This window comes from Belonocnema kinseyi, chromosome 3 (genome assembly GCF_010883055.1).
Source record: "Belonocnema kinseyi isolate 2016_QV_RU_SX_M_011 chromosome 3, B_treatae_v1, whole genome shotgun sequence".
In the NCBI taxonomy this organism is placed as follows: Eukaryota; Metazoa; Arthropoda; class Insecta; order Hymenoptera; family Cynipidae; genus Belonocnema; species Belonocnema kinseyi.
The window spans coordinates 109,202,726-109,215,867 of NC_046659.1; the positions used below are offsets into that span (position 1 = coordinate 109,202,726).

The window sequence follows — 13,142 nt, forward strand, 5'->3', positions numbered from 1 at the left end:
TAAATTGTACATAAGTGAGTCATTAAATTATAATGAACATTTTTATGAAAACATGAAGTTATTATAAGCTAAATTACAATTAAATAAGTTTATTATATTGATGTTTTAAATATGTTAATGATTTGATTTTAGAAAACTTGTTATCTTTAGATTAAAGTTAAATGACGACTCACTTTTATTTTAACATTATCTAATAAAAATTTCTTAACTATTTAATATTGGAGCTGTATTAATTCTAAATCTTACATAATTGAGTCATTGACAAAATTTTTCTTGTCACGTTTTAGTTATAATAATAATATTTTTATGATTTATATATTTGAAAATTATAAAGCTTAATAATATTATGTTGTACATGCTTATAATTTTTATAATATTATTATATTCATATTTCATATTTTAAAATTATTTGCAAATTTAACATTAAATATAATTTCAATAAATTTTAAATTGATTTATTCAATGTTGCAGAAATAATTTTTAAAACTTTATCTTAAAATATAATTTTGTTAAATAATATAAATGGTTATTAAATTGATAGATATATTTTGAAATCATTAGGTTTAATAATATTATAATATATAAATTAAAATTTAATAATAAAATGTCAAAGTACATAAAGATTGGATTTAAATTGTTTAATTTTAAGTAATATAAATATGTCATTTCCTCCAGATTATGTAATTAAATATTATCTTTTACTTTCGTAATAAAAGTTTATTTTTTTCTTTTAAATACTTGCATTACAATTATATAATTTTTTATGGTGCTTCCGATATTGTGAAATGAGTATTTCAATTCAATTTTCTAAATTATATATACACATATTTAAAATTTTTTTAACTTAGTTATAAAGCTTATTAATTAATTAAATGTGGAGAAATGATGTTTCAAATTTGAATGAAAATATAATGGAAACATAATTTGAATGTTTTCATGAAAATAATTGTGTAATGAATTTTATGTTATGAAATGATTAATTCATTATCAACTGATTTTACCAAAACTCACATTTTCTGGAATTAATTTACAAGTTTGTTAGTAAAGAAAAATTTTAGAAATAAAAGTTTAAATTTAAAAAAATGTAATCACTAAAAATTATTTAAATGTTTTAGTGAGAATTAGAGTTTGATGCTTGTTATTTTGTAAAATGACTAATTGATATAAGCTGAATATTTTTTTTATAACATTTGATTGAATAAAGATTAAAATTTATTACCTCAAATTTAAGTAACATAAGTGAAAAATAAATTAATTATTAACTTGTAGGTTATATAATGGAACATTGAATATGATTTGCATAAATAAAATCAATTCATTTTTAAAGTACATCTATTTCAATTAAGTAATTTTTCGGAATTATGCTGGAGTTCTGAGATTAATATTTTCATTCAATTTTCAAAAGTATATGTAAAAATGTTTTAATTTTTGTCCTCAAATTAATATTAAGTCACTAAAAATGAAATTTTTGTAAATAAAATTTAAAATCACTGAAACAAATTATTTGAGACTTTTTATGTTGTGAGCCATTTAATTCATTATTAGCTGATAATTTTCTTCACACTTACTTCATATTAGTTTTAATTAGTGATAAAACTTATTAATAAATTAGACGTATAGAAATGCTGTTTAAAATTCTAAAGCAGAATATACACATAATGTAAAAATTATTTGAATGTTTCGATTAAAATAATTGTTTCATGTTTTTTATTTTGTGAACTAATTAATTAATTATCAACGGATTATATTAAAAGTGACATCTTCTGGAATTAGTTTAAAAGTTTAAAATTAAATTAAATTTTTATAAAATAAAAGTTCTAATTTAAAAAAATATATAAAGTTAACGTTATTTGAATATTTTATGACAGAATTATATTCTACAGGTCTTTCTTTTGTAAAATGGTCAATAATGGAATATTGAATATGATTTGAATATTAAAAGTTAATTTATATTTTCAATTACATTATTTCAATTAGAGAATTTTTCAAATCATTCTAATGTATTGAAATATGTCTTTACATTCGATTTTTCAAATCATATGAAAATACGTTTGATTTTTTTCTGAAATTAGTATCAAGAGTTACCAATTAAACAAATTTGCAAAAATGAATCTGATATTAAAAGAAAATGTAGAGTACAAATTATTTTTATGTTTAACTGAAAAAGATTGTTCAATGCTTTTTATGTTATAATTTATGAAAAAATCAATTAATTGTTAGATGAATAATTTTTTCACAACATCAAACTAGATAAAGATTCAATAATAACATTTTTTTAAATTAAGTATTTTATGTAGTGCAATAATTTTTTCTTAACATTTTTTCACAATATTAAAATGCCAGAGTTTTTAAGACGATAAAAAGTTTTCTTTTTTTACATCTGGGTAATCTTTTTTTTTAATTTTCAAACAGATAAGTAAAATAAAATTATTGAAAAAATTATATTAATAATTATAACAATAGAAGCGTCTTAATAATTTCTAAAGATTTTGAGATTAATTTTTTTCAAACAGTTATGGAAAAATTTCAAACAATTAATATTTCTTTTTGAAATAATAATTTTAAATTTAAAAGATTTCAAAATTGCTTCAAAAAAAAAAAATATGGAAGATTTTAAGATAATTATTTCTATTTTCCAGGATTTGATTTAAATTTAGGTAAACTTAATTTTCTCGGACGTCAAGAAAGGGAAAAATATATAGTTTAGATTCATGGGAAAATTTCAAACGATTTTTTAATAATGAGTTCTAAGAGGTTATTACAAAAGATTACAAAAAGTTTCAAAATATTTCATAAAATTTAAAAGTTTTTAAAGCAACATCGTGCCATAATATATAATTTTAGAACAAATTATAGTAAATTCAAGAGATATGTAGAAGTTTTGAAACGACTAAAAAACAATGAAAATTTATAAGATATTTTAGGACTTTTTAAAGAGTTCAGAATAATGACATGAATTCTTAAGGTTCCCAAAACTATTTCTTTTGATTTTTTAATTTGAAAAATGAGCTTTAGGAGAAAATTCAAAAAGATTTTGAAACATCAAATATTTCCTTAAATTTCGAAAAAGAGTAGAAGATTTTAAAGCCAACTTTTTCAATTTGGAAACATTAAAAAATAAAAAATGAAATGAGGCATAATATTCTATAAATATAGCGAATATTAACGGGGAATACAGAAGATTTTTAAACTGCAGAAGATTTTAAAAAATTCTGATTTATGTGATAGTTTTTAAACAAAAAGAAAGCCAGACGTTGAAAACGCAAACATCTGGACATTATTGTTTTCTTCCAAATTAAAAATTGTGAACAAAATGTGTGGAAAACTGAAAACCTATATGGTAAAGTATCACATGCCCTTAATTAAAATTAAATGATTTTTCGAAATTTCAAGAAAAATTGTATTTATTCAAAAATATTTTTAAGAATTCAAGAGGCTTTTCATAGATTAAAAATATTTTAAACCTTGGAAGCATTTCCGAAGACTTATGGAATATTTATCATTTTCTCTGAAGCTAGAAAATCCCTAAATATCCTTTTAAAAGCTAAAATTTTTCTAATAATTTGTAAAATCCTGTAAAATAAAATATATATTTTTTAAATCTTCTGCATTCTTTTTTTGGCATATCTGAAATATTAAAAAATCTTTCCTAATTGTCTCATGAAAATGATAAAATTTATATAATTCTAAAAAAATTCTTGTTTCCTTGTAAATAATTTGAAAATGTGTGTAACTAAAAAAATATCAAAAAAGCATTGTTGCGTTACGTCAAAATATTATTTAATGTATTTCTATACCGCACTTTATGCTAAAAATATATTTTTATTTACAAAACGTCTATTAAGTTTTTCTTAAACTAATACAAAAAAATTTTTACGTAACTGCAGTTAGGGTGTGGGAAAGTAAAAGGGTTTAAAATAACGTTACGTAATATGTGAAATAGAATATAAGTGTTTAAAAAAAAAAAAGTTATTACAAAATTGAGTAAATGATCAAAATTAGTATAAAAGTGAGTGCGCGCGTAGAAAATCAAATAGAAAATCAAGTAGAAAATCAAATCACAAAAGTTTTTTTTATTATGAAATGAACCGCTTTCTCATAAAAAATCGTTTATCTCTAATAGTATTTTTAATTGTTCAAATTTATTAAATTAATAACAGTCTGGAATTTTCAAAATAAGAAAATAATATTTCAATCGTTTTTGTGAAGTTTCACGGTTTTAAAGTATTTGTTTGCTTATTTTTTAAATTTCAAACGATTTTCAAACCTATAACTATTTATAAAATGTTAACTACAATAAATAATTCAAGAGAGATTAATAAAAAAAAAACAATTTTCCTTCTTTTACGAATATAAAATCAATTTTTTTATCGTGTACCTGATTTTATATTTTCAACATAAAATACTATTAGCACATTTTTTTCGCGGGAAAAACTTATTCTGAAGAATTCAAAAAAAAATTTGAAAGCTTTTTAAGAATTTTGAAAGATAGTGTGATAAGATTCTTAAAAATATTTCTTGGAACATTTTTAAACGGCATAGATTTTTTTTTAAAGAATAGTTGTAAGTTCTAAAGATTACAAAATGAGTGTAAAAAGATTATTGTAAACTTTAGGAAAATTCTTCAAATTTTTCAGGATTTCAAAAATTTGTAGGGATACTCAAGTTAACAATTTCGCTGGTTTGTTTGAAATCCATTTTTTTTGTTAAAAATTAATAATTTTCCTGAAAAATTTATCTTCCTGGCTGGGAATCTATCTTTTTGGTTTAAATTTTTTTGTTTTACTGCAAATTACATTTTTTTAAATAAAAATGTAACCAAACCATATTTTGTAAATAATTGATCTTAATAAGTTTAAAATTGCACTATATAATACTAAAATCGTCTTTTGATAAAGCTTAATTTCACTGGTTGTTTTCTTTTAAATTATTTTATTAAAAATTTATCTTTTTCAGTTCAAAATTGAACATTTTAGTAGGAAATTAGTTTTTTTTCTTTAAAATTTAAAAAATTTTTTGAAATTGAACTTTTTTTTACAAATTTATATTTTTGTTTTAAGAATTCACTTTTATAGAATATTCGTCTTTTTTTATGACATTCCGAAAAAAAATTTTCTGTATTGAATGACAAATCTTTCTTGGTTAAAAATTCAACTCTTTTGTTGCAAAATAATTTTTTTTTTTGGTTTATGTATAAATCAATCTTTTTTGTTTAAGGATTTAAATATTTGTATTATATGGTTAAATTGAACTTTTTATGACAAAAAATTAAAACCCTTTCTGATAAAAATATCAAATAATACTCTTTTTTTTAAATTAATTTTTTGTTCGTAATGAATTATCTCTTGGGTTGAAAACTTTATCATTATCTTGAAAATTATATATTTTTTTAAAAATTAATCTTCTGGGTTCAAAATTAATCTTTGTATTAAAAAAATAAACTATCTCCTTAAAAATACATATTTTTTCTGGAAAATGCCATACATCTAAAAAAGTCTTTAAGGCCATGTGATAAGTGGGTCACGTGATCAGATTCCTACATTGTCGACACTTTTTTTATTTCCCAACTCATTTGCACTCAAAGCTCCACATTGAGTTGAATATTTGATATAATAAATAAGAAGCGCTAAGAAAAGTGGGTCTGGTCCTGAACTTTAATAATTATGAAAAAAGTTATTTTATAAATAATTTTTGTGTTATTTTTTAATAATTAATAATAATTAGGACCAGGCCCACCTTTCTTAGCGGTTTTTATTTATTATACCAAATATTCAACTCAATGTAGAGCTTCGAGTTTAAATGAGTTGGGAAATAAAAAGTGCGGTAAGGTAGTAATCTGCTCACGTGACCTACTCGTCAAATGGCCGTAAGATAAAATTAGAAACAAACCTTGTTCTTTTGCAATACAAATATTGATCTCCTAGGTCTATGGTTGTTTTTCTTTCTATAAGAAAAATTTTGAACGGTCAGGAAAATAAAAGAATTGTTCAGGGAAGAGTTACGGAAAGTAAAGAAATGTCAAAATTCGTGTTTAATATTAGCCCTTATAATGGGAGCTCCTTGGAATTGTTGTTAAGTTAATTTTGAAGCTGCAGAGAATAAATGTAATATTTCTACCTAGGTTTTGTTGGCACTGTTTTCCTTCAATTTGTTACATTCGCTGGCAAGTTTCATACAAGCCTTGTGCTTTATATCAATAAAAAAGCCATCTTCCAAATGAGCTACTCTTGTGCAACACGTACTGCGCCTCCCACGTGATACCTGTCTCATATGCCACCTACTTGCTTGAAAATATAATGGGACGCGTCACTGTGAATCACGTACTCATAGGACTTTTCTGACCTTTCAGAAGACAAAGGAAAAATTTTATGAAAATTGGTGGAAAAAGAAATTATTTTATGAAACTAAAAACGCTAGATTTTTAATTAATATCTCTAATTATTATTATACCATTTTTTCTTATCTCATAGTATCTATTATTTAAAATAATACAAAAGAAAGGCACTTCTCGAATCAAAAAAAACTTTAAAGCCGTATCCATACATTAAGGACATGTGATAGTCTGTCACGTGACCAAACACGAGAAGGTGTTTTTTAACCTTCTCCTACATTACTATGCAAAAAAAGGTTTAAAAAAATAAATATTAAAAAAAAACAAACGTTTGCACGTTTGGTCAGATGCGACGCACTTCCGGACATACGATTTAAAAATTTATTTTTTATTATCTTTCCTCTCAAAAATGTCTTTAATAATGTGATATTTAGAAGTGTCCGATTTCATTAATTCGATTCGCAAATGGACCTTTTAAGTCCATTGACACGATTGGAGGGGCACGTTTTGTCGAATCGGACACTTTTTTAATAATGGATCATTAATTTTTGGCTTTTTCCTTACACCTCTCGAATGGCGTTAGTCGAAATTAATATCTCAAAAAGCAGTAAAATTTATTCGTCTTGTAAAATATACTTGAACTTCAGGCCTATCTTGAGTTTTTATATTGATCAAATAATGCAATTTTATTCGTTCGATTTTAGCCAGGGCACTAAAGCCCTGTTGTCAGTTACATTTCAAGTCAAAAATGAAAAAAATTGCACTGTTTAAACCAAATAAAGATGAGGTTGGCCAGACAGATATACCTTTATACATTTTAAAACTTTTCCCCAAAGCACAGTGTATTTATTTTTTAAATTATAAATCCGCGAAATATAAAAGCATGTAATTACTCATCTAACAAATAATCACATATCCTTAAAGAGCAGTATTACGGAATTTTTGCCAACAAAGTTTGTTTTTAGCTAAAAGGGGTGAATTTTCAAAGAAAAAAGATCACTTTTCTACCATAAAATAAATTTTCAAATAAAAAAGATGAATTTAACAATGCAGTTGATTTTTTAATGAAATAATTAAAATTTCAAAAAATTATTTATACTTTTTAGATAACAACTGAATGGTTAACGTACAAAGATAAAATTCGAATTTTCAAGAACATATATGAATCATTAACCAAATTGATGATTTTTATGAAATATTCATCTTATACCCACATAGACACCTTCTAAATAAAATACATCGATTTCCTTCTAAATAATTGAATCTCTAACTTATAAATGAGAAATTTCCAACCAAAAATGGAATAGCTACATTTTCAGATAAAAAATTAATTTTTACTTGAGAAAAATTAGTTTTCAACAGAGTAGATGAATTTTAAAGATATAGTATAATTTTGATTGAAAGTTTATTTATTTTACCGAAGCAGCTTAATTTTCTGCAGAAAATATAAATTTTCAACAGAAATGGCAATTTACAAATAAACAGTGAAAGTTTTAACCAAAGAAATTAATTTAAAACAAAACTTGTATTAATTAATAGATCAAAAAAATTAGATTTTAATTTTGGATTGAAAATAGTGTAATTGAACCAAAAATACGAATTTTAATAAAAATAAAAAATAATTTTAAAAAATTTAAAAAGATATAATTTTTTAACAAAAAATGAAAAAATTAAATATTTAGTTTAAAATACTAATTTCTGAAAAATGAACAATTTCTTGAGTAGTTGAATTCAACTGAAAAAGAGGAATTTTTAACCAAATTTTGGAATTCTTAACAAAATTATGAATTTTTAACAAAAAAGATTATTCTTCAGCTCGAAGAGATGACATTAGTTGATTTGTATACCAGAAAAGAAAAATTTTCTACTTCTGAAGACAAATTTTGAATAAAAAATGGAATAGCGTCAATTTCAGATGGAAAAATCATTCTTTAAATAACAATAAAAACTAACTTCTATACGAACAGTTAAATTGTTAACCAAAAATAAAATTTTTTGAGAAAAAATTAAATATTACCTAAATATTCTTATTATCTACCATATTGTAGGATTTTTAACATAAAAAGATGAATTTTCGACAGAATAGCTAAAATTCAAACCCTATGCTATTTTAAAGAAAAATATTTTTATTTCAAATCAAAACCTGTTAAATTAAACCTTTAAAGACGAATATTCAACCAAATAGTTAAATGCTTGACTAAAAAATCCAATGTGTAATAACAATGTAATTGTTTAAAAAAAGAAACAACAACTAGAAATATTTCTGAGACGCATTCAGGGGTTCTGGCTTGTGAATTTTCAATAAAATTGTTAAATTAAAAAAAATAGACGACTTTACTAACTTGACTTTACTATTTAATTATTCATCAAAATAGTTGAATTTTGAAAAAAAATGATTTTCTAACAAAACTGTTGTATTGTCTAAAGAAAAACTTTCAACAAAGAATAGTTTGATTTTCTACTAAAAAGATGAATTGTCGAAAATGAGGATGGATTTTCAACATGAATATTTAAATTTTGAGTTAAAAAAAAATTATTTGCAACGAGGAAAAGACAAATATAATAGTTGATATTATTTTTCTATCAAATATTTTAAAAATTAAAATCAAACCCAGTTGAATTCAGCAAAAAAAGACAAACTTTCAATCAATAAATTGTTAAAAAAAAAATTTGAAAAAAAATTTCAGTTTTCAACCAAACTGTAAAATTTTCAAATAAAATTATGAATCTTCAAACAAACAACAGACTTTTGAACAAAGTAGTTTTTACAAAAAGAAATTAATGTTTAAAAAAAAAACAATTCATTTTAATAAGAGCATTGAATATTCAACAAAAATTTTCGTAATTTTTGAACCAACTATTTTAACTTTCCACCAAAATATTTGAATTTTCAATAGCAAAACAAGAGATTTTTTTAGCAAAAGACATATATTTTGAATCGAAGACCCCGAGTTTTTGAACGAGAAAAATTGTTTTAAAAAATTTTGTTGAATCATCAAACTAAAAGACCAATTTTTTTCAAAACAGTTTCATTTTCAAAATTAAAATATGACTTTTCAACAAAAAAGGTAATTTTCCATCAAATAGTTAAACTTTCTTATATGTCCAAACCAAAAAGACGAATTTTCAAACAAAAAATTCGAATTTTTCCCCCCAAAAAAAACATGAATTTGAAACAAAATATTTAACTTTTTAACCAAAGTGATGAATTTTCAACTATAATCATGAATCTTTAAAAAAACAACTGACTTTTTAACTAAACTCATTTTCACCAAAAGACATACATTTTGTAACGAAAAATCCGAATTATGAATCAAAAAAGAAAAAATCCCTATAAATTGTTAAATTTTCAAACTAAAAAGTCGAATTTTCGACAAAAGAGTTTCATTTTCAAACCTAAAAGATGACTTTTCAACGAAAAGGTTACTTTTCAATTAAGAAGTCAAATTTGGTGAAACTGGTGAAATTCTCAGTTTTACAAAATTTATTGTTAATAAGATTTTTCTGCAAGTACATGGTCATTATTTATTTGCTATAGATTCATTGGCTTATTTTCTATTTTTTTGCTATTGAAAAAAAAGATTGGTTATTTTTACAATAACCGTAATTTTTTAAATATATCGATAATTTATTTAAACAAATGAAAACAAATATATCTATCTAATTTTGTATTAATGATGATAGAATATCAATCTTGTTTTCATAACGCATTACATGAAAAAAAGAAAGGCATGAAAACTTTCATCGAGTCGCAAGTTATTACTGTTTTTCGCTCGGTACTCAGCGCGCATCGCCCGTTTTGCGCGTGCCATGGCACAGTGGGGCCAAGTCCGTGGCCTATTGGATATACACATTTAATTGATTGTGTTAACGAAACTAAATTTATCTACCAAAACAGGGCCAAATGATGTATTTGTTAATTACATTTATTAACAACAATTATTAATTGTTCAGTATTCATGTAAAATAACTATAGAGAACTACTAGCAAGATGTGAGGAATTTGTTTTTTAGAAAAATACGAAATCCATTTTTTTAAATATGGCAAAAGAATGAATTTGTTTATTTAATTTCTTGAAACAAATTAAAATTTTTTTTAATAACCAAGTATCATATCAAGAGATATTTTTAAAATATCTGAATTTGATTTAAAAAAAAAACGAATTTCTTTTACTATTTTCACTATTTGAAAATGACGAATTTATACATTAGTTTGTAAAATTTGCTTAAATAATTAACAAATGCTCTTCATTTTTTAGAAGTTATATCAAAAAATTTTTTCCTCAGTTTTCCATTTAAAACATACAGCTGAAGTAGCTATATATCATTTTAACTAAAAATCCAACTTTTGTTGATCAATTTGTTTATAAAAATTATAAGGAGGTTTTTAAATATCTGATACGGCTAAACATTATGCAAGATAAGTTTCCTCATTAATTCTATCTACTTCCACATAAATTGGATAAATTTTCCCAAAATGGCATCTTCGTAATTTTTTAAAAATAAATTTTCATTGTTAAATTAAAAAAAATTGAACAACTGTTTGAAAATATGCCTCGAAGACTTTATAAGAAATTTTACCATCTTTAATATAAAAAAAATAATTCAAAAAGTTTATTTGTCGACGAACACCTCACGCGACAGGAGCGACGCGCGCTGAGTGCCGAGCGAAAAAAAGCAATAACTTATGATTCGATGTAAATCTTCATGTTTTTTATTTTTTATGTGATGCATTATGAAATAAAGATTCATATTCGCAGACCAAAAATACCTAATTAGAAAGAGAACGTACATTTATTTTCAATTGTTTAAATAAACTGTTTATATTTCCAACAAATTACGGCTTTGTAAAAATAAAAAATCTGTATTGAACGAGTGTCAAGTTTACAATTACCATTTGAAAAATTATAAAAATACATCCAACGAGTCGATATCAAATAAATAATGACTAAATTCATGCAGAAAAATGTTATTAACAATAACTTTTGTAAAACGTCGAATTTTACGAAATCACTCACATCGTATATTTTATTTATCCCAGGGAACCGAATAAAATAATTTCCGCGAAAAAAGCTCAACAATAGAAAAATAGGTGGCTCACTATAGATCTTGACAAAGTAACTAAAATTAAAGTATCAAGATACTGCAAAGATCGTAATCAAGTAACGTTAATTTTTTTTTTAATTTGAACCAGGTCACCCTAAAATTTGAAAATAACTTAGGACGCCATGACTTTTTGATGATTGGATACGAATATACGATGGAATGATTATTTCAAAATTTCTACATTACATACACACATACGATGATTATTGGTCTTATCTAAAAGAGCCAACTTCCTGTTCCATTTAGAGAAAATCCGAGCGAAGCCATTAGCGATATGTGCAGCAGCAGTGTTTTGATTAACAGAATCGCTTAATAGAAGTTCGCGGTTTCGCGTGTGCAGAATTGTTGGAACAATTCGCTGACCATATTGAAATGGATATCCCCTCCCCCCTTCCCACCTGGCGTCATCACCCTTTAGCAACTATCAATTTGCAGCACCAAGTTCCCAGCATAGGCATATCCTCATTTATTCAATGTCCTACGCCGACGACCAATTTGCTAATCGAGCCAATCATTCAATCGCATTAACCTTGCCAACTATTCAAACAGCCCTCTTATTGCTTGGTTCCTGCAACGCGACCACACTGAGAAAAAGATTTCTTCTGATCGAATATATGAATATTTCCGGGAGCATTTACATAACATTAAAAATGAGAAGAGGCGAGTTTGTTTCTATATAATCGGTTTAGTTGAAGGGGCTTGATTGACTCGTGTATGCAACATTTTTTATTACCCAAAAAAGCGATGTTAATAAACCGTCAATTTTGTAAATCGAAATTTCCAAATACACTGGAACCGCTTTTATATCCATTCTCACTTATATCCGTTTGCGTTTGAATCTCGGGTATAATCTTATTTATATCCGCTTGACATCCACCACTTCGCAGTACCACGTGAAAAACAAGCCAATCAGCGTCTAGCGCTGCTATTTTTCTCTACTGAGCAGCATTGGTGCGATCCCCACCCGGAAGGCTATAAGTGGTTGTTTTCGTTCTGCGACGGCTGATATAAAATCGGTTCCAGCTTAGATACCTCCCACCACGGTCCCTGTACGCTCTCCTCTCCGTTAGTGGCTGACCAATTAAAATAAGCGGCCCGAAGAGCGAGAAGAACTCGCTTGTTTAAACTGAGCATTTTAGCATGACGTCATGGGAACGCTGGCAACTTTTTCGATAAAATATTCGAAACGTAAAAAGTAAGTTTTAAAGGTTTGAATAGTTATTACTATTTAGACACTTATAAAGTACTTTTGCGTTAAGAATATTTTCACCTCAAATTTTGCTACACCCCTATGTACGAGGGTGGATCAAATATAAACCGGAATTTTATAAATACTTTTCTTAGTGATTCGCAAGCACTCTCACAGTATAGGTTCTTGTAATGTAGTGTATTAGGAGTGGGTAAAACGCTTGGTGAGCTGTTTGACTCAGTCAATTCGTCAGTACAGCTATGAGTGAGCAACAGGTTCCAGCGTCCGTTGCACAACGGGTTATAATAAAGTTTTTAACTAAAGAAGGCGTTAAACCGTGCAAAATTTTGACTCAATTGAAGGATCAGCATGGGGATGATACTCTGTCTAAAACTCAAGTGTTTGATTGGGCCCCAAAAGTTTAAGAGTGGACGAGAAAGTGTGGAAAATGTGAGTCATAATCGACGTCCAAGATCAAGTGTCTCTGGCGATAACATTGGTGCAGTTTGTGACCTTA

General features: G+C 25.2%; 1 protein-coding gene across 2 annotated transcripts in view; it reads right to left on the minus strand.

Annotated features, from left to right (window-relative positions):
- The window catches only part of LOC117168895 (CD151 antigen-like), a 1,043,984-nt gene that overhangs the window by 437,788 nt on the left and 593,054 nt on the right, over positions 1-13,142 (minus strand). The window contains exon 1 of one of the 2 annotated variants that reach the window (XM_033354819.1): positions 11,627-11,741. The exons of the other annotated variant lie outside the window; for it this stretch is intronic. The gene's annotated coding sequence lies outside the window, so the exon portion shown is untranslated. Of the gene's footprint in view, positions 1-11,626; positions 11,742-13,142 lie in introns of those variants that run through there. 2 annotated transcript variants of the gene reach the window in all.